At 46.4% G+C, this 25,567-nt stretch overlaps 1 pseudogene; it reads left to right on the top strand.

Moving 5' to 3' along the window:
• Positions 1 to 24,002: 24,002 nt before the first annotated feature.
• Positions 24,003 to 24,663, top strand: LOC116900191 (annotated as a pseudogene).
• Positions 24,664 to 25,567: the final 904 nt, after the last annotated feature.

Raw genomic sequence — 25,567 nt, 5'->3', positions numbered from 1 at the left:
GGATCAAGACAAATCTCCATTATAATGAGGTATCTAAAGGCCTAGAGACTTGGCCAATGAATTTCCTTCCCAGACACTCCTCCCTGCAAAAGGTATTTAATTTCAGGCCTACTTTGAGAAGTGGAGTATGGTTTTACTCATCCACTTTCTGCCATGACAATAAACACCTTGAAACCATGGACTGCCTCTGTTCATCAGGATCTGTCGTGGGGAGGCACAGAGAAGGCCTTCACCCAAGCCGTTTAATCTCAGGCAGAAAGCTTCCCTGAGCTCCCAGCAGTGCTGCCACCAAGCTCAAGCCTACTGCTGCCCAGCCAAGGACTCTCCCTGAAGGACCAGCCCGAGCGTCTCCACTCTTCTCCCCCTCAGCCCTGGGCTAGATCCAGTCCCACGGGACCTCATTCCATTCTCAGCTCTTCCGCAACATCCCAGAGGCGCCTGGATGCCCAAGAGCCTGAGAACCAGATGGCCCCGGCCTCCTTGCAGGCCTGGGGACCCCTGAGACAGCAGACCACACTTCGCCAACCCTGGAGCAGTGTCTTTCAGCTTCCCACAGCCTGACACCCGCCTGGCACTGTGGGTCAAACTTCCCGTGTCCTGCCTTTCTGTGAGCTTCCAGAGCCACCCCCCATCCCCCCCCGCCCCCCGCCACGCACACTTTAACCTACACCAAGGCTTGTGTCGGCATACAGTGTGAGGCTTGCAACAATTGCTCTGGCCGCTGTCAGAGATCTCAGCAGGTGCTAATGTCACCACCACCAGGCTCCCCAACTATACATGGTGGATGAGAGGAGCCACCTGCCACCCCAGCTCTCTCTGTGTTCTCAGTGTTTCTTCTCTCTGTTCTCTGCCCGTGTCCTCTATCTTCTCCTCTTTGCCCACCCTCTCTGCCCTCATAGCTCTCTCTCTCTGCTCCCTGTCTGTCTGCCTGTCTGCCTGTCTGTCTGGCTGTCACCTGCCTGTCTGCCGGCATGTCTATCTGTCTCCCTCTATCCCTTCCCCATGTCCTCACTCCTCTCCCCTCCCTCTTTTATACCACATCTGTTGCACGGTGTAATTTCTCAGGGTTACACCTTGGCTTGGGCCTGCCAAAGATACCCCACGCCACATTATATTTCATAACAGTGTCAGGGAAAGCATGGTAGCAGAACTATGAGGCGGGCAGACAGACAGACAGACTGTGAGCATGAACCGTAGGAAGCATAAAGCAGACAGGAAGTAGAGCCAGGCTTTAAAATGTCAAGGCCTACCCCTAGTGACTCACTTCTTCCAATGAGTCTCCTAAAGTTTCCCCAACCTCTGTAATCATCACACGATGGAGATCAGAGTTCAAACACATGTATGGGGGAATTTCACAAATCAGCTTCTCCCTGGCTAAGGTCTGAAACGTGGAACCCAAATAAAGCAGTCCCAGCTGGGTGATGGTGGCATATCTTTAATCCGAGCACTCAGGAGGCAGAGGCGGGCAGATCTCTGAGTTCGAAGCCAGCCTGGTCTACAGAGCAAGTTCCAGGACAACCAGGGCCACAAAGAGAAGCCGCTGTCTCAAACAGAACAAAACAAAACACAAAATTGGAACTAAGTCAGTCACACAATATCCCTGTCACACAGCGGTAGGAGAAAACCATCACTCAGGGGAGAACCAGAGTTGCCCATGGAATTTGAGGACACACTGGTCGGACATGTAGTCACACCGAGTGGTGACTTGGACATCTAAGTTCTTACATACATCAACACTGGAAGGATCCTATAAACAGTGCGTGGATTCATTCCCGTGAACTTCACAGGACTTCAAGAGATCAGCGAGGGCACGTGATGGGCAGAGGGGAGAGGCTGGTTCACAGCCTTCTCTGAGGAAGTTCAACATTTAGAGGTAGAAGAAAAATCAGAGCTAGAATGGCAGGGGAGGAGAGGGAACAGAGAATCCACTGAGTGTTTAAAAAAACATAAAAGATTAAAGTAGCCATCGGGTTTGACTGGGTGAAGCACCCATGACCTTGAAGTGAACAATGCCAGTGGGCGTAGATAGGACAGAAGCATAAAAGGGGCTGTGATCCCCCAGAGAAGTGAGAACTGTCTATTCCTTCAGAAGTTGGCTCAGCCCTACCACAGGTAGTTGCTCACTGCTGCAGGACAAAGGACGCTGTGCCCAGTAAACAGCTTCTTGACAGCAGCCGGAACTGAGCTGCAACAGCTATGGGCAAATGATTTAAACATACTGAGTTTCTTCGTGTGCACACTATAAGGGAGTTTAAAACAAAAAAGCATTTTCTCTCCCAGATTCTGCACTAGGGGTCTGGAAATTGACCTACGAAAGACAGAAATTGCAAATTGGAGGTACCCTTGACTTAGGAGAGAAACTCAGGGAGAACTAACTGTAGAAGTGGTTAGAACCAGACAATTTTTGGAGGGCTAACAAAAGGCAGTGGATTTGTAGAGAAACAGCCAAGGCTGTTAGGGGTGGCAAACTGTGGGAGGTAAGTATATGGCAGGGGGAGGAGACCAGTGAGCTATTTTAGTAGAGTTTGTTAAATTGATTCCTCTCGGTGATTCTCGAGTTACCTTGGAGTTGTCAGGGGACGCAGAGTCACGGATGGAAATGTATATCCTGCTTTCAGGAAATGGAAAGGCAGGCACAGAAATGTCTGCCTGTGCATTGTTTGTTAAGTTAAAATAAGCCATATGTCGAAGTGATGTATTTTGGGGTAGCATATTTAATCCTCTACAAGGATCGGGATGTTAACAGTCCGGGGAGATACCGTAGTCTGTAAAGAGCTTTCCTTGCAAGCATGGATGTATGAGTTTGATCCCTAGAAACCAGATAAAAAAATAACAACAAACAGGAGTGGTGGTGTTTGTCGTGAGGTCAGGGAGTGGGGCAGACAATGAGATGAATGACAGCATGGGCTTCAGTCAGGAAAACTCTGCAGAGGTGTCCCTGAAACTTCGAAGTCATCACAGGACACCCCAATCCGTATTCTCTGCACAAAGAAGATTTATCTGTCCCAGAGGGACAGAGGGCAGGAAACAAAAGACAAAGACAGGAGATAGAGGATGAGTGAGTGAGAAGGGAAAAGGAACACGGGAGGGGAGAGAGGGGTATTTGCCCTGGAGGGACAAAGACTGACTCTGGATAGAGAGGGGATAGAGAGGAGACAGACAGATGTGGCCCATTGGCAAATGACAGTTTATAAAGGGAAAGGGAGAATGCCCCCCTCCCATGTTAGGGTGAGGTGCTTAATTTTGATTGGGTGAGCTGATTGGGGGCAGCCAAAAGGGAGCTTTTGATTGCTGGACCTTGGAGGTCGGCCTCATGGGGGAGAAATGGCCAAAGCTGGAGAGGTGGAGACAGGAAGTTCCCTGGGGCTCACTGGCCATCCAGCCCAACCTACAGTGAACTACAGGCCAGTGAAAGACCCTGTCTCAAAAAACAAGAGGCAGGGTTTCTGAGGAACAGCACCTCAGGTTGTCCCCTGCATTCGTACCCACACACGCACTCATACACTCACTATACACATACACACATACACACAAATACACACACACGTATACACACATACATACACCCATACATTCACATGCACACATATACTCACCATACACATACACACATACATATACCCATACACAGACAGAAAGAAAGAGAGACAGTGACAGCGACAGAGACAGAGACAGAGAATATAAGAATACTGCTTCTTCACAGATTTCTGTCAGCAGAAAATCAGACAGAGTTTTGGCTCAAGCATAGACACATAGCAAAATTGCTTTGTGCTCGTCTTTGCAGCCCATTGCCCATTTATTGAGCAGGCGTGGTAGAATAGCCCTACAGTTCAGTAGCTGGGAGACTGGGTCAAGAGGATCATTAGGTAATTCTGGTCTAGGTAGCGACATGTTTAAACAAAATAAAACCATGCACTTAAAGAGTGGTTATGGTGTGCCAGGCTCTGTGCAGGGCTGACAACATAGAAGGCTGAGAAGTTCATGGTTTTCAGAAACAATGCAGGCTAATAAGGAGCTACATCAACAACCAATTGCATCAGAGAACACTGGCAAAGAAGAAAGACTGACCCATCTGTTGAGAAAGGCTTTGCAAGGGGGTAGGATGTTGTCTGCCACTCAAGGCAGGAAGCAAGATTCCCAGAAGGAGAAGCTGGGGGAGAGGGAGTATTCTAAGCATAGAGAACATCTCAGGCCAAGGCTGGGGACTGAGGATACCAGGTCCCAGAACTATAAGCAGCTGGGTATTCCTGGTGTGTAACCTGGCAAGAACCCACGAGGGAGGTGATGAGGGATGAATCCAAAAGGTGAGAAGGGATGAGGCCGAAAGAAAGGAACTTCAGTTGTGTCCTGAAGGGAGCAGGACACTGAGTGCTTGATGATAAGGAAGTGACGAAACAGTTCCTGCAGGTGGCAAACGGATTGAGAATGTCCTTAGCTTTGTGAAATGCCTCGAGATCTTTCAAAGACAAAAACAAACGAAACAACAAAAAATTAACAGACAGTGCCGTGCTGTTTTCCAATTGAACTACAGTGCCCTCCTTCCCTTGTGGGGAGACATACATAGACCCACTGAATTAGAAAACACACCCTGAAACAGACTGTCCCGGAACCACAGGCCTGCTCTGCTGAGAATAACTATGAATGTGCCCCAACACAAAACTTCAAACATACTTAAAACGTTGGGATTTATTTTGCAATTTACTTATTTGCATGTTTTTATAATCTGGCTACATGGTGTTTGAGCATGAACTTTGTGGGTAACCATGTCCTGCTGAAATGTCAAAGTTGTACACCCGTGAAAGGAATGATGTCAGATTTTTTATACACAAAAAAGTTTAGCTTTCTATTCTTTCTATTAAAAAAAAATCTGTCAATAATGTCCATCTTGTAGGATCAAAGAGGGAAAAAAGAGTGTGCTGAAGAGATGGTTTTTGATGGAAAGAAAATTTGCTGAACAAGTACAAGAACCCAGGTTTGGACCCTAGCACTCATATGTGGCCACGTGTACCTGTAACCAAGCCCTCAGGGAGACAGACAGAAGTCTTCAACAGGATTCTTCTCTGGGACTTCCTAGGTGCCAATCTAGTTCCAGTATTAGTGGGACCCTGTCCCAAAAGACTACTACAGAGTGATAAAGCAGGCCATCTGGTGTCTGTCCTCTGGCCTCCATGTGCACAAACTCACAAACATGCATAACACATACATGCAAACACCATACTCCTACACATGTATACCATGCAATCGCACAGACACATACCCCACCTGAACCACACGAATACACCCCCAACACAGTCACACACATGCATACCCCACACTCACATACATGAATACCACATGCTCACACACATGCATACCACATACAAATGCATATCACATACTCACACACACATACATGTATACTACACACTCACACACATGCACACCACACACTCATGCACACATACATGCATACCCCATACTCACATACATGCATACCCCCACACACTCACACACATGCATATCCCACACTCACACACATACATACCACATACTCACTCGAATGCACACACACACACACACACACACACACACACACACAGAGGCACACACACACATGCATACCCCACACCCACACAAAGCTGGAAAGAAGTCCAGAGATGTGACTGGTAGTTATATGATGGTGACATTTAGATTTCGTGATGTTTTATGAGTTTAAGCTCTGTTAGTGCTTTCTTTCTCATCCTGAATTTATTTTTGTACCTACTTTTCCATCAGTAATTTCATATTCTTTTTCTTAAAGAGCATTCTTTAAATCAGTTACATTTTAAATAGCGCCTACCCTGGATAAAGTACTGAGAACTGGCCTTTATTGGTTTCCTTAAACCTGCCTGCAACTTTGCAAACAGTCGTTTTATTAAAACTACCCGCTCTCACAGATTCGGCGTGCCATCTGTCACCAGGTCCCTGACGAACGCAGCAGGACTCGAATGAGTCACAGTCTCAGTCATAACTTAGACAACTCGGTCCTTTGTAGGTACAGAGAAACCCATAGCAGCAAAAAGGACGTGTGCCACATGTGTTTGCCGTACATGTTTCCATCTAGAATATTTGCTATGTATGTGGCATGCATGTTTAAAGAACTGTTAACGCTGCTCCCTGGAGGAGACTGGGAGACAGAGAAAGGGGACTTGGACTCGAGTCTCCTTTCTCCATTGTGATTTTTCATGTTTATGTAGACAATTCTCAAATAAAAATTTCATTTAAATCTTGCACAAAAATATTCTCTAGGTAACTTTTCCTTGAGGATAGCCAAATTGAAGCATGACTGTTCACTTATGGTTGATCAATATGGTTTGTTTTCTTTTTAATCTATTTTATTTCTATTATAGCAATACCAGGTATCAAACCCAGGTCCTCATGCATGCTAGACAAGTGTTCTACCACTGAGCCACGCCCCCAGCCTTTTATTCTTCTCAGGCTCGACCCTCCTGCCTCTGCCCTCAGGCAGTTGGGGCTATATTCGTAGGTACAGCATTGCATCAGCAATATTGCTTCTTTTAATGTTCTTTAGTGTCAAGGCTCAGAAAATACGTAGAGATCAGGCTCAGGCCTGCCCTAAGTTATACCATGCCAAGCAGAACAGTAGTTTCAGGCTGGACCTTGCTCAAAGATGCTGCACAGTGCATAAAACATCATCTCTCAGGCTAACCCCTCATGGCTCCATTTTATAAAGCATCAATTTGCTCCGTTTTGAGTACAGACACTGAGGCAGAATGACATAAGTAAATAAGTACCATCTGTCCAACACAAACCATAAGGCACAGACTGATAACTTATTTATGCAAATAAAATACTGCCTCCTCTGTACTGATCAGATGAAGTCAGAAGCACACGTGTGGTGGTTTGACTAGGAATGGCCCCCATAGACTCTTATATTTGAATGTTTGTCTAGAGGGAGTGGAGCTGTTAGGAGATGTGGCCTTGTTGGAGGAGGTGTGGCCTTGTTGGAGGAGGTGTGGCCTTGTTGGAGGAGGTGTGGCCTTGTTGGAGGAAGTGTGTCACTGTGGAGGTGGGCTTTGAGGTTATATATGCTCAAGCTATTCCCAGTGTGGCGCAGTCTCCTGCTGCCTTCAGATCAAGATGTAGACCTTTCTTCCTTCTCTAGCACCATGTCTGCCTGCGTGCTGCCATGTTCTTTGCCATGACAATAACGGACTGAACCTCTGAACCTGTAATCCAGCCTCAGTTAAATGTTGTTCTTTATAAGAGTAGTCACGATGTCTCTTCCCGGCCATAAAACCCCAACTAAGACAACATGGAAACATGAGGGTTGGAAAGATGGGTCAGCTGTTAAGAACACTGACTGCTCTTGCAGAGGACCTAGGTACAATTCCCAGCAACTCACAACTGTCTGTAACTCCAGTTGCAAGGATATCCGACTCCCTCTTCTGGCCTCCAAGTGGGCCAGGCATGCAAGTAGTACAGAGACATAGATGCAGACAAACACTCACACACATTTAAAAAGAAAAAGTGTAATAAAAGCCAGGACTTTGAAGCAATCAAACATATTAGACCAAGAATGGATACAACCTTCTCACCAGAGGGACACTCCCAGTTGGCCACAGTGGCACTTACTCTCCAATCACACTCCAGGATTCCTGACTTGGTTTCTGTCCCTGAGGCTAAGGCTCCGATTCCGCTGGAAATGACCTGGTCAAACCCTCCTTTGTCCAGACCCAGCCCTGTGCCTGGGGTCGTGAACCTGTTCTGAAGTTGAATGTGCATTGGGTTTCGCCTCTCCTATCTAATCACCCTCAGTATCTTTCTTTGAGTCTGTTTCACTTCTCTGATCTTGACTCCAGCAAGGCCTCTTTGAACCTGTCACCTCTTTAACCCTTTTATTGCCATTTGGTGTCTTATACACACATTGTTGTGTGACGTCTAGGGCGTGGCCTAAGAGTTTAATATCAGTAATTAGGATAATGATAGAGCTCAAAACTGCTACCGAGCCGAGTCAGTGGCACTTGGTGAACCAAAGCCAATAAAATCAACATAGCTTACAGATTTATTATTATTAAATGAAGTCTCACATCGCAGAGACTGGAGCTAACCATCAATGTCTCAGATGTGGCTTACTCTTGGCAACGTGATACCTCCAAGTATCGTACCTTGGAATCTTGACTACTTTGAAATAAAGATTGTAATTCCAGGAGCAAGGCCTGCCCTCCTACTCACAGTATGTCTTCCCCCAAGTTATTTATAGGGAACTAAATTAGGGGTTAGAGAAGTGTGGCTCAGTGGTAACTGGCTGCTCTTGCAGAGGACCTGGGCTTGAGTTCCAGCATCCACAGGATGGATGGGTCACACTCACCTGTAACTCCAGTTGCAGGGAATCCAATGCCCTCTTCTGGTCGCTGCCACCAGATGTGCATGTGGTACCCAGACACACATGCAGGCAAACCCCATAGATGTAAAATAAAATAAAGAAAAAAATTGTAATTAAAAAGGAGAGAAGGAAACTCTCCTCTCTTCCCCAAGGTGAGTCTTAGGACTAGAGTCTCTCCCTGTTAAGCAAGCTATAAAATCCTGGTCCTTTTCTCCTCTTTCTTCAAAAGGCAAATCCCCAAAGACTCCTGTCCTAACCCTGGGCAGATGAAGGACTCCTCAGAAAATCCCAGAAGAATCTGAACCAGCAGCCCTTGTAGGAGGAGGCAAGGGGCTCAGCCTGTCACCAGTCCAGTCCAGGATACATTTTTATTCAATCACGTTCTTCACTAATGTCCACTCTTCATCTCTCAGCCCCAAAGCAGACAGTTTCTGTTACTGTGTTAGTTTTGCCATTGCTATTGTTGACTCTTTTGAGACAGGATGCTATTCCGGAGCGCAGATTGACCTTGGACTTAACACAATCTTACTGCTTCACTCTCCTGAGTGCTTAAATTGCAGGCATATGCCACTATGCCTGACTGGGCCTTCATTTCTGACGGCTCATGTGCCTGAATGTGTGTCTGTGTACCGTGTGCACACAGTACCTGAGAAAGCCAGTAGAGAATGTCCAGTTCTCTGGAATCGGAGTGACAGAAATTATTAGCCACCATGTGTGTGCTGGGATTTGAACCTGGGTCCTCTAGGAAGAGCAGCTGGTGCTCTTAACCTCCGAGCCATCTCTTCAGCTCCCAATGTTGCTGTCTCAACTCCATTTCCTGTTGCTGTGATAGAACATCCTGACAAAAGCAGCGTTCATGGAGAGGGCTCAATCCTCACAGCTCTGGGTCACCATGCAACACTGCAGGGGAGTCAAAGCAGGAAGGGTAAGCAGCTGGTCACATCCACAGTCTGGAGCAGAGAGAGAAAGCTTGTCTGCAAGCTTGCTGGTGCTTAACCAGCTCTCCTTCTCAGCAAGGGCAGGGCCCCGCCCATGAGATGACCCCCCATATTCAGGATGAGTCTTCCCACCTCAACGAACACAGTTAAGAAGATCCCTTAGGGGTATAGGCACAGGCCGACCCAATCCAAACAATTCTTTATTGAGACTTTCTTCGCAGATTATTCTAGATGGTGCCAATGTCTTAGTCACTGTTCTACTATGTGAAGAGTCACCATGACTGAGGCAAAAGGCGAAAGAAAATATCTAACTGGTACCTTGCTTACGTTTTCAGAGTTAGTCCATGATCATCATGGGGGGAGCAAACAAACAAGGCACTGTAGCTGAGGGCTTTACATCCTGATCCACAGCAGCAGGTGAGTGTGTGTGTGTGTGTGTGTGTGTGTGTATGTGTGTGTGTATGTGATGTGTGTGTATGTATGTGTGTATGTGTGTGTATGTGATATGTGTGTGTATGTGTGTGTATGTGATATGTGTGTGTGTGTGTGTGTATGTGTGTATGTGTGTGTGTATGTGTGTATGTGTGTGTGTGTGTGTGTGTGTATGTATGTGTGTGTGTATGTGTGTGTGTATGTGTGTGTGTGTGTGTGTGTGTATGTGTGTGTGGTATGTGTGTGTATGTGTATGATGTGTGTGTATGTGTGTGTGGGTGTGTATGTGTGTGTATGTGGGTCTCACAGCTCATGCTTAGTGACACACCTCCAACAAGAGCACACCTCCTAATCCTTTCTAAATTTTATTCACTGAGGACAAAGCTTTGGATCACAAGCCTCGGGATGGGGGTGGGGATGGGGGTGGGGATGGGAGAGGGGGGTGGAGGGTGGGGGTATCCTCATCCCAAAAAAAAAAAAAAAAAAAAAAAAAAAAAAAAAAAAAAAAAAAAATAAACCATCACAGTCAAGTTAACAATTAAACTGCAGCAATCAGAGTTCCAACAAGTAATAGACGTAAAGGAAGCACTTTCCATTCTCTTCAGCTCTTGAGAAAATGTCCTCCAGGGTGTCCTTTCTGAGGAAAGGCAACCTTACCAGAGGATGTTTTTTCTTTCCATCCTCTGTCTAGATTCTCATAGCATCTCATAGGAACGTTCAGGAACAATTTAGATGCCTCCTCAGCCATTCAGCCAACTTGTCCCCTACCCTCAGGAAACAAAAGAGAGAGCTCAGTCTTCTCCAGAGGACACATTTCAGGCCAGCAATACCAGGCTACTGTCTTGAGCGACTCCGTGTAAGGGGTCTCCTCCTTCCATATGTGCAGAAGACTAGAAAGACAGCTGTTGTGTTGAGTCAGAAATGTCTCTCACAGGCCCGTGTGTTTGAAAATCTGGTCCCTAACTGGTGGCGCTGTTTTGATAGGTTGTGAAAGCTTTGGAACATGGGACCTCTCTGGTGGAAGTAGGCCACTTCGGACAGACCTCTGGAGGTTAGCCCACTTCTGCTTCTGGCCCATGCTTTCTCTACTTCCTGTTCCACAGTCACATCCCATCCCCGTGGATGATACAGCCACTCCACCCTGCCCTTTCTACCAGGAGGGACAGAAATGAGCTAAAAAGAAGCCTTTTTTCCTTCAGCTGTTTCTCGCCGAGGAGGAAAAGCAATTAAGACAATAGCCAGATTTGATTAAGACAGCCAGAGAACCTTGTGGTCACATATCACATTATGTCCCAGCCTCCATGTGTCCTGTTGCATGGAGGCTTCAGAGCCAGAGGACGCAGCTGAGCGTCTACAGTGGAAACAGGGAACGAGAGGAACTGCTCGGCATGCGAATAGAAGCACACAAACATCCTTATAAATGCAAGGGTGCAGAGAAGAGGCCGTGGAAGTCAAACCCACTGGCTGTTTGGGGTCCTTACAGTAATCCGCCTACAATTTACCTGCTCGCCCAATGGCTCTGGAAAGCTAATAGCTCCTGGAACATACTGGCCAGCAGTACCTAGGATGGCTGACGGTTTCTTCCCTACACAACTGAAGTATGCAGTCACGTGACTTCGCCCCATCCCCCCCACCCTGCCCCACCAAAATACTGCCCATTCTTGCCGTGCCTGAGATTCTTTTAATCAGAGAAAACCTCCATCCCACAATTACAGATAAGGCTTGGTACCCTAGGAGGTGGAGAGAACTGGTTTAAATACAGAGGAAGGCTGTCATGGGAAGACCCTCTGACATCTCATTGTAAAAAACTCTTTCTTCTCCTGGGAAGCCACGGAATTAGCAGGCTGTGACATTGCCTATTGTTCTTAAGTGCGGCACATAATCTCTTTGTCCCTCCTCAGAAGACAGGCTCTACACGGGTGCCAAGAGGCAGAACATCTGCAAGGGCCCCGCCTGGTTGGGAAACCATGCTCTCACCCTCCATGTTCCTTTCTATAAAGTAAAATGAAGAAAACCTGCCTTAGACTGGTTCAAGCTGAGAGACCCCCAGAGGCCTGGCAGAGTATGTAAAAGCTTAGCACCACAAGCCCCGCCCCCCTCCTCATCACCTTGCATTTTTGCAAAGACTTGTGAAAGAGCAATCAATCATCAATCAATCAATAAGAAACAGCCCTACCAGTTCCTGGCTCAAATTATTCTGAGGGCTGAAGATTATCAGGCGGAAAAAGAACCCAAAGACCAGACTCACTGTATATAACATAAGAGTCTTTGGAACAACAGCCATGATTGACAACTTTATTATTGTGTAATCCATACACAATAACTAATATGTACTTGAAATGTTATCGTTTGATCTGTTTTGACATAAGAGTGTAATTATAACATTGTCACCTCAATCAAGACAGTGGAAATACCACCCCTCCCCAACTTCCTCCTACTCTTTTGTAATATTTTCCCACTTCTATCTTGCTGTCTCTTGTCTACCAGAAGCCACTAAAACTACAGATCGGTTTTCGCTTTCTAGACGACAATATAAATAAACTCCCATTGCTTATTCTCTTGTTTTTAATTTGTTTTTTAAGGGAGGTGTAGAGGTAACAAGGTCTTGCTATGTAGCCATGTAGCCCAGGCTGGCCTTGAAGTTATGATCCTCCTGCCTCCAATTACCAAGTACTGGGATCGCAAGTGTGTACAATCACAACAAAATTAACTTTGTTCCTTTTTATAAGGCATCCCTCAGTCTTTGATTTTTCATTTCTGAATGATTGTTAGGTTAAACTAAGCAAATCTGTTCTCTTTTTAACCTGTCGTCTCCTAGAGGCTAGTGTGCTGGCTATAACTCGGTGCTGTGTGAAGAAACTGATAAACATCCAGTGTGTGATATACCAGGCTGTACACCTATCCATGGGCATTTGAGTAGTTTCCCGTTTGGGGCCACTACAAAAGAAGAGATTAGAAACAGTCATGTCCACACCCGTGAAGATGTGTTTTCTGTTCTCTTAGGTAAATACCGAGAAGTGAATGGCTGGGTAATACAATGGAGTGTGTGATTTTGAAAGGATCCAACAAATGGCTTTCTAAAAGGGTTGTAGCCTTCACATTACAACCAGCAGTGTCTGGGTATTCATGTTCCTCTGTCTCCTCTCTTGCAGCTGCTGTGGTCAGGCCAGGGCTGGTTGGTTGGTTTGTTCCTTTGTGTGGGATTGTGGGTTTAACCAGGGTCTTGAGCATGCTAAGTAAGTGCTTGACCACGGAGCTCCATCTTCAGGATGGCCCATCTTCTTAGCTTTAACTGTCCATTAGGTGTGGTTTGGTGTCCAAACAGCTGATGGCATCAAGAATCTTCTTTGCTTGTGTGTTTATTTATCTTAAGTATCGCTTTGAAACTCTTACGTACTTAAATACTTTTTATACTATTGAATCATTAGAATTTTCAATACATATTTAAAGTTATATATAAATATGTTTATATTATATTTAATAAATTATATTTATATCATATGAGCATAAATAGAAATATATTTGTATATTATATAAGAATATATATGTATGTGTGTGTGTATATATGGTATATATTCATTATCATATATATTTTGCAAAAATTCTTATTCCAAAACAGAAATGATAGATTTTTTTCCTCCTGGTTTTCTGTTTTCCATTTCACTGATTTCCTGTCTGATCTTTATCATTTCTTCTCTCTGCCTACTTTGGGTTTCATTCTCATTTAATCTCTCTCTCTCTCTCTCTCTCTCTCTCTCTCTCTCTCTCTCTCTCTCTCTCTGCTGTATGTGTGTCCATGTATACTTTTTATTGTCTCTTCTACTTCCATTTCTGCTACTGTAATAAAATACTCTGACCTAATGCACTCTTATCGGGGAAGGGAGTTTACTTGGCTTATAATTCGAGGTTAGAATCCACAATTGCAGGGACATCCAGTGGCAGGAGCTTAAGATAGCTGGTCATAGCGTCTCCAGAGACAGGAGCACAGAGAAAGCAAATCCCCAATGTCGCTTGCTTGCACCCGTTTGATCTCCCCTGGCTTTCTTTGCCCTTACATAGTCCAGGGTCTGGTCTTCTGGCTTCATCTAATTATGAAGATAATCCCCCACAGACATGCTCAATCTGATTTAGACAATTCCTCATTATGATTCTTTTCCCAGCGATGGTGACTCACCTCTTTAATCCCAGCACTTGGGAGGCAGAGGTAGGTGGATCTCTGTGAGTTAGAGGCCAGCCTCACCTACAAAGTGAACCCAGGACAGCCAAGGCTCACAGAGAGAAAGTCCCTTTCCCCAGTTCAAGTGGACTCCCAGAGTGGCTCCTATAGGGGTCTGACCTAGGTCCTCTGTGTATATGGTATAGTTGTATAGCTTGGTGCTCTTGTGGGACTCCTAACAGTGGGACCAGGAGCTGTCTCTGAATCTTCTGCCTGCCTTTGGGACCCTTTTCCTCCTACTGGGTTGCCTCATCCAGCTTTGCTGTCAGAAAGCGTGCATGGTCTAATTGTAGCTTGTTATGCCGTATTTGGCTGATGTCCCTGGAAGACCTGCCCTTTTCTGAGGGGAGGTGAAGTGAGGGTGGATCCAGGGTAAAGGGGAGGCGAGAGGAGAGACTGAGAGGAGGAGAACTGCAGTCAGGATGTAATATATGAGAGAAGAATACATAAAAGGGGGGAAAGAGCTCTTTCTCCAGGTAATTCCTGGTTGTGTGTGTCAACTTGACTGTTAAAATGTTTAGTACATTTCCTGATTGTGTATATCAAGTTGACTGTTAAAATGTATTAGTACATACCCAAAACTGGCCTTGAACTCACAATCTCCCTACCTAAGTCTTCTGAGTGCTGAGATTACAGATGTGCACCACCATGACCAGCTAGTCTCTGACTTTTAATCTTAATGTTTAGTCCACATATGATTATTCCTATGTCCAAATTAGCCATCTTGCTGTTTGCCTTCTATTTGACCCATAGACTCTTTTTGCTTTGCTTTATACAGGGTTTTATATTACAGACTAGGCTGGTCTGGAACTCATTATGTAGCCCAGATTGGCCTCACAAGTGTGCTAGCCCTCCTGTTTCAGTCTCCCAAACGCTGTGATTACAGATATAAGACACTAGGCCCAGCTTCCATTTGACCTATAGATTCCTGAGTCCCTTTGTCTCACAACTTACTGATTTCACTTTTTCAATTATGATTCTACTTTACTTTCTTTATCGACTTACTACCATAATGCTGCTATTTTGGGGGGTGTGTTTTGGGATATATATATAAATTCACATACTACAATGAACAACTGTGCTGGAGATGAGAAAGACAGGAAAAGAGTATGAGCACCCGTGGAACAGCAGACTGATCCCTGATCCCTGACCGAGATAGGTCGGATCCCTGGCCACTTTTCGGGATGGCGGGCACATTCCCAGTCTCCCAGATCAGGCCCCTCTCATGTAGCTACAGTCCTCCACAGCCCCCTGTAGAGAGGTTTGAGACAGATCAGTCACATAGGGCAACTCCCCAAGCCCCTCCTCCACAGGTGAAGACGTGACCACTTGTCACGTAGGCTCAAGACAGATCAGTCACGTAGAAGCAAGACCGCACACCCAAATATATAGATGAGGTCTTCCCAAGCTCTCAGGCCAAACCAATAGGAAGTCCTGTCAGACAGTGACTCATCCTGAAACTGCATTTTAGAGTCCTATTCAGAAGGATTAAAGGCACAGGAATTTCTCCATCATCTGTCATAAGAGATGTAACACCGCCACTTGGGGAAGAGATCTGCTCTGCCCTGCCCAAGTTCTCTCCCCTTCATCTGAACCCGGGCACCTATCCGGACCAGAGATCTCCGTGGAAAGGTCCCTGTGTGAAGGCCCCACATGCACCATGGAAAGAGCTGGAACTAGAGACACAATGGCGGTGACAGGTTTGAGAGAGGGCTGAGCTGGGCACGCTGTCCTCGTCCAGTAGGGTCGATGTGATGGTGTATAGCAGCTTGGAGCTTTTGCAGTCACAGTCCCTGAACCTGCCACCCAGCAGCAGGGTCCCTGACTCTGGGCAATGAAGGGGACCAGAGATAAGAAAAGGTTCACTCTCTGGACTGGATTGCCTTGAAGGACCACTGTAGTCCGAGATGCCGCCGGAGGCCATGTTGGTGGTCCCTGCTGCTGCCCCAGTCTGAGAACCATGTGGATAGCTGCACCTTTGCTGTTGCCTGATACCTTGATGATGGCTGCCTTACGGTTTGACTGCTGTGAAGAGATACCATGACCAAGGCAGCTCTTATAAAGGAAAGCCGTTAACTGGGGCTGGCTTTCAGTTTCGGAGGCTCAGTCCACTATCATGGAGAGAAGCATGGCAGTGTGCAAGTAGACACGGTGCTGGAGAAGGAGCCGAGAGTTCTACCCCTTGCTCCTAAAGGCAGCAGAAGGGAAACTGTCTTCTTCGGGCAGCCAGAAGACTAAATTTCACACTGGGTAGAGCTTGAGCGGAGAAAACCTCAAAGACCACATTGATGCACTTTCTACAACAAGGCCACACCTACTCCAGCAAGGCCACACCTACTCCAGCAAGGCCACACCTACTCCAGCAAGGCCACACCTCCTAATAGTGCCACTCCCTGTGGGCCAAGCATTTAAACACATGAGTCTATGGGGCCTATGATGGTTTGCATATGTTTGGCCCAGGGAGGGGCACTATTAGAAGGTGTGGCCTTGTTGGAGGAAGTGTGTCACTGTAGGGGTGGGCTTGGAGACCTCCTCCTAGTTGACTGAGGATGCTCAGTCTGTTCCTGGCTTCCTTCAGGTAAAGATGTAGAACTCAGCTCCTCCTGCACCATGCCTACCTGGATGCTGCCATGCTCCTGCCTTGATGATAATGGACTGAACCTCCGAACCTGTAAGCCAGGTTCAACCTAATTAAATGTTGTCCTTTATAAAACTTGCAATCATCATGGTATGTGTTCACAGCAACTAAACCCTAACTAAGACAGGGCCAAACCTATTCAAACCACCACAATGTCCTCAAAGGGCTGTCTTGATCTGGGTGGCATGTGTAGCCACCTCAGACTATGTTGAGACCCATGGTCCATGCAGCCAGAGGGTCGTGAGTGACTTGATGGTACTGATATGGTTAATGGCCACGTCGATATCTGTGACCTGTGTTACCACCCAAGCCCATGGGAACGTTTGTGGTCTGAGCTGTTGCCTGAAGCCATGTTAATGTGCTTGGGTGCTGACCCACAGCATGGTGGCGTGGGTGCATGAGAGCTGACTCCGTCTCACTTTGACCACCGCTCTCTTCAGCTGATGGCTTCTGGCAAGAACGCAGGCAGATTCATCCTCCCTTGCGGGGGCCGGCCATTAGGAATTTGACCATGCTCCAGTGAGTACGTGAACGATACAAAATGGACTTGGTGGGTTTTTTTGCTTCCCCCCTTTCTCCATTTTTATTTTGGGAGAGGGTGGGTGGGAGGGGAGGTCAGGATGGGGGGCAGACATGTAAAAGACTGGGAGGTAGGCACGATTGGGGTGCATGATACGAGATCCCCAAATAACCAATAAAAAATAATTTTAAAAAACTGGAAAATGTTATATACACCTAGAATACTCCATTTCTTCCTGCTTCAACATTTCTGTTTCCAATGTTTTACTTATGTGTCTCCTATACTACCCAGAATGCAGTGGTATTTTTACTTAAACCATCAATTATCTTTTGAAGTTATAAAGACACTGAAGATTTAAGAACAAAACAACCTTACATATTTTCCCACAGTGTTACCCCTTTTGTCCTGCTCCATTCTTGTCTGGATCCATATTTCCATCTGGCGTTATTTTCCTTCTGCCTGAATTTTTTTTTCCCCTTTCTGTTTCTTGTACGTAAAGCCTGTTCGTGATGGATTCCTTCATCTTGTATATATCAGGAAACTCCGTTGATGCACCTTTATCCTTGGGAGATATTCTCACCGGGCTAAATATCTAGATGACAGTTTGTTTTTCTTTCAACAGCTTAAAGATGCCACTCCGTCGTCTTAGCTTGCGTTGTTTCTCAGGAGAAATCCACGGCAATCTCTGTCTTTGCTCTTCTTGCCTGCTTTTACTGGCTGCTTTTCAATATTTTATCTTCGTCCCTGATATTTTTTTTTTGAGCTATTTGACTCTGATATGGTTTTGTAAGGTTTTCCTCATGAGATTTTGTGCTTAGGCCTCCTGGGTTCCTTCCACCCATCTGTTTCTGGATTTCAACAAAGCTGAAATATTTTCGTGTCTTCAAATGGTTCGTGTGTCCTTCCCGCACCTGTAGGACATCGGTGGCATGCCCATTCATCCCTGAGGTTGCCACACAGTTCACAGTTGCACTTTTAATTCTGTAGAAAGTCCTTCCTTCTGGGCTTTAATCTTAGATTCAGATCTATCGCCTTATGTATTCATAGGGTGAGATCTATTGCTTTGTCTTCAAGTTCACAAATCTTTTGCCATATACCCTGTCTTAGGATATTACTCCACGAAGAGACATCATGACCACAGCAGCTCTTTTAAAGGACATTTAGTCGGGGCTGGCTTACGGTTTCAGAGGTTTAGTCCGTTACTGTCATGGTGGGAAGCATGGCAGTGAGCAGGCAGGCATGGGGGTGGAGAAGGAGCTGCGAGTTCTGCTTCTGGATCCCCAGGCAACAAGGACAGACTATGGACCCCACTAGGCAGATCTTGAGCGTTTAAGAGACTTCAAAGCCTGCACCCACGGGGACACATCTCCTCCAGCAAGGCCACATATCCTAATAGTACCACTCCCTGTGAACCAAGCATTCGAACATTAGTCTGTGGGGGCCATTCCTATTCAAACCGCGACAAATCTCATCACTTCGACTTTCTCCTCAGCTTTTAAAGTGCTTACTCTTTAGAAACTTGATTTAGCGTATGTTTATGTCTAACATAATAACAATAGTTGCTTGACTATCCTTCCCATTCATGCATGTACCTGTGTACATGAGTGTATACATATTCATGTTTGTCTGTTTTTAACAGCTTTACATTTTTTAAGGTATGGATAGTGTGAATTTTAATTCATTGAGTTATGAGTATTTTCACGTTATGATTCAAAAATGTCAGCTTTTTTTCTAGAATGAAGTTCTATGGCCTTCAAGGTAATAGTCATCTGAGGTGAACTTGGGGAGGCACTTGGTTAGATGAGGTCAGGTAGTTGGGTCCTCATGAGCTAACTCCATCCTTCTGCCACATGAGAACACAGTGGGGGGACAGTCACCTACAACCAAGCAGAAGGACTCTGACCGGGAACCAACCATGTGCATATGCACCCCCGGCTTCCTGTTTGCAGAACTCTGAAAAGACGCGTATTTAAGCCACCCAGACTGTCTTACTGAACCCAATAAGGCACTGGTAAGCACTTTAGGCTTCGTTGTGATCATTCAGTTCTGCCACAGCAGCACACAGCTCCAGACAGAAAGTACACAAATGGGTCTCACTGTGCACCTACATTTTACTGTGCTCTGCAATGGGAGTATACCCTACACTGCATATTCTATACAAGCACCCCTTTTCTATTCAAGTGATCCACGTTTGGTGACTGATTGGGAAATAGTTTAACCGGTACGTTTAGTCCGGCTCTGTTTCCTGCGACACGTATTCATGAACTGCAGAGAGACAAAACAGCCACCCTGCCTTTCCTCAGCTGTCTGAGAAGAATTTCCTACATAAACTTGCCTGCATCACCTGCCACGACTCCCAGCCACCAGAGGCTGCGGAAGGCTGTCTGACATAGCGCTAGCGTCTCCTCATAAAGAAGGATCTCATGTACTTTCCGCTCCTCTCTCCTGCAGATTGCCCTTGCTCTTCTGAGGGAGCTATTTGTTTGATTGTCACCTGCAGCCGCACATGAGCGTAGACAGCCACAGCCATAGCTCAGCTCCGTGTGGGCCTGACAGAAACGATGCGTGCACAAGACAGAGACGGTGACGAAGTAAAGTAGGCTACACGATAAAGCAGCTTCTTCCGCTGCTTCTTTAGAAAGGGAGGCTCAGCCAAGCTCAAACCTACCAGAGCCGCTGACGCCTTGAGTCTTCTCACTCGCGCGGTTCTGGGCGAGATCCGGACTTTGCATTTTCAAACCAAGTACCTCACCTAATAAAAATACAATGCTTAGCAACAGAAATGGATTACAACTATATTTAGCCAAACTAAGGCTATCTAAAAATGAACTGGACAATATGATTGATTTTGTTGATTTTCCTCGTCTTCTCCTGACAGTAGCCACCTGGTGTGCACTCTGGCATGAGGAGAGTCTCGCCAGTAGGAGGTGATCTGATTTGTTTGGGGAGCCATGAGCAGCAGTGGCTCCTTGGTTCTGAACCAGAAGGCCTGCATGCATTAAAGACCGTCCACTTCTGACTCTTTGCTCTCCAAGTTCAGGCTGAAAAGCATAATGGCTAATTGAAAGAGAAAGCAAACCAAGGTTATAGGAGATGTGGAAGATGATGCCTAAGATTTGAGGGGGAAAGTGGCACCCCAAAATGTGTGTGATAGTGAGTCCTGCTACCAATACAATAGTGTATGCCTTTAATGCGATTTGAGGAGGATGGCGCTTTGCCTCTGAGGTCCTCCTGTCCCTTGCCCTTAACCCTAGTTGAATTACGAGGAAACGTTAAGCAAATTCTGCCGGAGGAACATTCCTCCTCAGAAGAGCATCCTAAACAATGTCAGAGAGCTGTTGCAGGCAGAAGCCCGTGCCAGTTAAAGGTAATCGGGGATCCTGCAGTACAAAGCGGACAGAAGAGGAGACCTAATTTGCACTCCAGTGAGTAATAGACTGGGCCTGTCATCAATTTCAGCAAGTGTCCTGGAGGAACTTCGCGTGAGGCATAATGGGAGTCCCCTGAAAGCCTCGTATAAGTCTGGGAATCTAAGACTGAGATTTCTAAGTAAGTCTTTCCCTCTTCCTGGGTTTCATCCTCCGTCTTGTGCAGCTCACCAGTGCTTAGCATCTGCTCTGAGCTCAGTCTGAAGTGTATTATCTATGTCTCAGGGAACACGGCGTAAAAACCACAAACCACACGCGTGAGCCGAACCAAAGTCCCAGTGTCATAGCTCACCCTGTCATCACGGAGGAGGCAGAAGCAGGAGGATCTCCCACTCAAGGCTGCCTTGGGCCATTCAGTTCCAAGTCGGCGTAGGCCATATCGTGAGATGCCCGTCTCAGGAAACGAAACAAAACACAACAAAAGCTGAACCTAGACTTTAAAAAAGCGAAAAGAACAGAGTTAAACCGTTTACCCCGAAGGAGAGCTTCCAAAGAGTGTGTTATTCGTCACCGCGAATGCAATCTAATTGTGAGAAACCTGGAGATGGAACCTGACCTTTTATTTCTACCTCAACAGCTGCGCTCTCCGTGTCTGCCTGCAGAACCCGCAGTCATCGCCTTCTACACAGCACCTCTTTCCTATTAAGGAACATTCCTTGAAATTCTCATTAAATGCACATTACTGTCGGGAGGCCGATACCCTGGGAGCTATGAGTGCTGGGGTTATACTGCTTTCCAGAGCCGAGTCTGTACAGGAAGTGTTCTGTGGAAGTAAGAGCGTGTTCTGTAGAGCACGTTGGTCTTGAGTGTTACTGGGTGCAGATATCTCCTTGGAAATTTTACCAGAAAGCTTCTCAGGTTGCTACACCTTGCTGGGCTTTAGCCGTGAGTACCGCCGTTAAGATAACCTGACATGGGTTCCCTCCCTCCCCTTCCCTCCTTCTTTCCTTCTCTCCCTTCCCCTACCCCCAACCCCTTCTAAGACGGGGTTTCTCTGTGTAGTCCTTATTGCTCTGGAACTTGCTATGTAGACCAAGATGGCTTTGAACTCCCAGAGAAAGAAACAGAGTAGCCTGCCTGTCTCTGCTTCTTTAGTGCTGGGATTAAAGGTATGTGCCACTATTCTCTTGACGGGGGTCCAAGCATAAAACTCAGGCTAGCCTCAAACCCAAGTCCTCCTGAGGCTGCCATCCCAAGGGTCCCACCCTGTAACCCAGGCTGTCCCAGAGATTATGTATAATTTTGCCTCGTTCTCCAGTGCTAAGATTACGGTCTTTTAAAATACGGGCTCACAGAAACAGGGATTGTCTGAAGGCAACAAAGCCGATAGGCTCGAAGGTCCTGGTCCTGTTGGAGTTTGGCGGCTTCCTTGACACAGCAGATGCCTCAGATTTGCCTTTGAATGGGTCTTGCTGCTTCAGCAGGACACTGAGGGTCTTTGGGGGCTCCGTGCCCTGAGCTCTAAACTAGGATACTCTCCCCAATTATGCCAGGCTATTATGAAGATCAGTGATCAAAACAGCTAACACTGTTTTTTTAAAACTCAGCACAAATTCATATTTAAATACTTGGACTACATAAATCTCTCAGTGCCCTTCAAGCCCCTTAAAATAGAATTTCACTTGTGACCGGCATGTCAGAAGCTACAATCCAGTCATGAGTTTCACACTACAGAAACAAACTAGCTGACTGTGGCTGGAGTGTGTCAGGGTGTTGGGGGAGGGGGTGTGTCCTCGGCAGTAGGTGCGTCTGTGTCACTGACTCCGAGTCACAGGCAGGTGTTCCTAAGTGGCTTTGCCCACTTATCACTTTCCAGTAAGGGACCTGGGAGATTAAAATCTGGCATTTCCTGCTCCTAAAGTGGCATTTTAGACCGCAGGCGATGTTTTCAGAAAGACTCAGAAAATACGGTTCTCCAAATACAAGAAGGAGGTTCAGATGCTAAGATACCCCAACAATGGCTGTGGGTGCGGCTCAATCCGCCGGGTGCTTTGTTAGTGTTCCTAAGACCCCAGGCTTGATCTCTAGAACCTCGAAAAGGTCAGCGTATGCCTGTGACTCCCAACACTTCAGAGAGGGAGACAGGAGGGACCTGGAATTCAAGGTCAGCTACGTCGGAAAGTTAAGGATAACCTGGGCTTTGTGAAATCTTGTCTCAAAACCAATACACACACACACACACACACACACACACACACACACACACACACACACACACACTGTAAGTACACCCTAAAGAATTAGCCTCTGTCTTGGGCAAGGTCCTAACGCTTCTACCCCTTAATCTTTTGTGTATCTTTTTATTATACCTCTAGTTTCTAAACCTTTATTCTTGCTTATTAGACAACCCTGACACCCACTCCTAATTCCCAACATCTTTTCCTCATGTCAGGCTGAGGCACAGTCAGAGCCTAGGCCATAAGGAAACACGTAAACTAAGTAGCTCTTTTTCTCCTTTTCCAGGTAGGCCACCAGTGATCTAAACGATCAGGACAAAGTGTATCTCCCCACGGATTCTAAGGTTCCTCGTTCCAGTTCTGGAAATGTCAATCCCTTTTGGTATCAGAAGCTCTCCCTGAACATTCTGTGCAGGCTTCCTCCCGATGGTGCGCGCGAGTGCCAATTACATTTTTAAAGCTTCTTCTCACATCTTTATTTGATGAGCCTAGGAACTCCATCCCTAATCTGGAGATGAGAGAGGCCTCATCATATCCATGTTGTTAAAGAGTCTCGAATGATGATTCCTCATCCGGGCCCTGACACTGGGTGTCTGAGAAGATATCCCTACAGCGGCCAGAAGAGAGGAGGAAGCCCCCTTATTGTCCGTAGGGTTTGCTAGCCCTCGCTTTGCTTCAAGGCAGCAAGGAGAGACTATGAGGTATGTGCTGTAAAGGCTATTTTCAGAGCTGTTAGGATTTAGTCACTCGACTGTCTCTAACTGGAAGAACCTATTATTTCCCTCCCTGCATCGGGACACATTTTATAATGAAAGCACACAGACAGTCCCTGACTTAGCATTGATTCAACGCATTTACTCCTTCCCAGCCCCTATTACTGTTACTGCCCCCACACCACCCCCCAAAGGCTCACACAGACGAATTGGTCTTTGTACAGTTTGAAGCTTCTAAGAACCTGTTTTGCCCTTGGCCCTGTGCTTGGCAAGGGAGACTTCAGTGAGAAGTCTGCGTGGTGGTTTGGATAAAAATGGCCCCTAGAGACTCATAAGGAGTGGCAATATTAGGAGGTGTGACCTTGTTGAAGTAGGCGTGGTCTTGTTGGAGGAAGTGTGTCACTGGGGCCAGGATTTCAGGTTCCAAATGCTCAAGCCAGGCCCAATTTCATTCTCTCTTCTTGCTGCTTGCTGATCCAGCACCACGCCTGCCTGCATGCCGCCATGCCTCTCAACCTGATGGGAATGGACTACACCTCTGAACTGTAAGCCAGCCCCAATGGAATGTTTTCCTTTATAAGAGTTGCCATGGTCCTCTAGTGGCAGCCATCAGGTGAGCCAAGATGGGTGCATACAAATACATCCAGGAGCTGTGGAGGAAGAAGTCCGACGTGATGTGCTTTCTTCTAAGGGTCCGCTGCTGGCAATACTGCCAGCTCTCTGCACTGCACAGGGCTCTGCGCCCCAGCCGGCCTGATAAAGCGTGAAGGCTGGGATACAAGGCTAAGCAAGGTTATGTCATTTAAGGATTCATGCCCGCCGCAGTGGTCACAAGCGCCCAGTTCCTAAGGGTGCAACTTACGGCAAGCCTGTCCACCATGGTGTTAACCAGCTGAAATTTGCACGAAGCCTTCAGTCTGTTGCTGAGGAGAGAGCTGGGCGCCATTGTGGAGCTTGGAGAGTCCTGAATTCCTACTGGGTTGGTGAAGATTCCACATATAAATTTTTTGAGGTTATCCTCATTGATACATTCCATAAAGCTATCAGGAGAAATCCTGACACCCAATGGATCACCAAACCAGTCCACAAGCACAGGGAGATGCATGGGCTGACATCTGCTGGCCGCAAGAACCGTGGCCTTGGAAAGGGCCACAAGTTCCACCACACACTGTTGGTGGATCTCGCCGTGCAGCCTGGAGAAGGCGCATTACTCTTCAGCTCCATCGTTACCGCTAATACACGTAATATTTGTAAAATTCATATCCATATCCAATAAACAACTTAGGACAGTCAAAAAAAAAAAGAAAAGAAAAGAAAAAAGAAAAAGAGTTGCCATGGTCATGATGTCTATTCATAGCAATAGAGCACTGTCTAAGACAGTCTGTAAGGTTTGATCTTCAAAAACCTTCAATTTCATGCACCTCTACCAAGGGTGCATCTAGTCATCTGACAGTTTTGCAAAATCTGAGAAGACACAATATTTCAACCATACTTGTGACAGTCCTCTCTTACCCCTCAGACATTTCCCCTTTCGAAGTTCTCACTTGGCTCGGCTGGTGTTTGGAGACCCCATGGCCGTTTGGGGAGTTTATCAAGGAGAATCTAAGCAGAACATTTATTTTGGGTTGGGTGGGATAAATTTGTGTGGCTGCAGTCATTTCTGTCGGTAGAAGAGCGAGCGTCCACCCAGCACTCCTCTGCAGTGTGGCAAGTCACTGATAAAGGTAAAATTAGAGAGAGAGAGACCAAGTCGTAGTAGAATTTGTTCAGTGTTCAGTGGTTCTTTATGTGTAAGTGAATGTAATTTATTTCTTCGTGCCTAATTTTCTTTTTCTTTTCTTTTTAAATCCCTTCTTGGACAAGTCAGTTTTGAAGGACCCTCCTGGCTGCAGGGAACAAGTTCTTCACTTCTCAATAACCTTCGCACGATGGGCTTTTGAACAAACAGAAAGGGAGGGAAAGAGGGAGAGAGGGCAGGAGGAGGGAGAAGGAAGGAAAGAAGGGTGGGTGGGTGGGTGGGCCTCCTCTTCCTTCCTGTTTCAGGTCTGAAGAATGTTGCTCTACCCTGGGAAGCGAATGTACAGGTGTTCAGAACCATCTCACATCCCCAAGAGGGTCAGACTCAGACACACAAGGAACG

The sequence above is a fragment of the Rattus rattus genome, chromosome 5 (assembly GCF_011064425.1).
Source record: "Rattus rattus isolate New Zealand chromosome 5, Rrattus_CSIRO_v1, whole genome shotgun sequence".
Taxonomy (NCBI): domain Eukaryota; kingdom Metazoa; phylum Chordata; class Mammalia; order Rodentia; family Muridae; genus Rattus; species Rattus rattus.
This window is presented reverse-complemented; position numbering and strand designations above follow the sequence as displayed.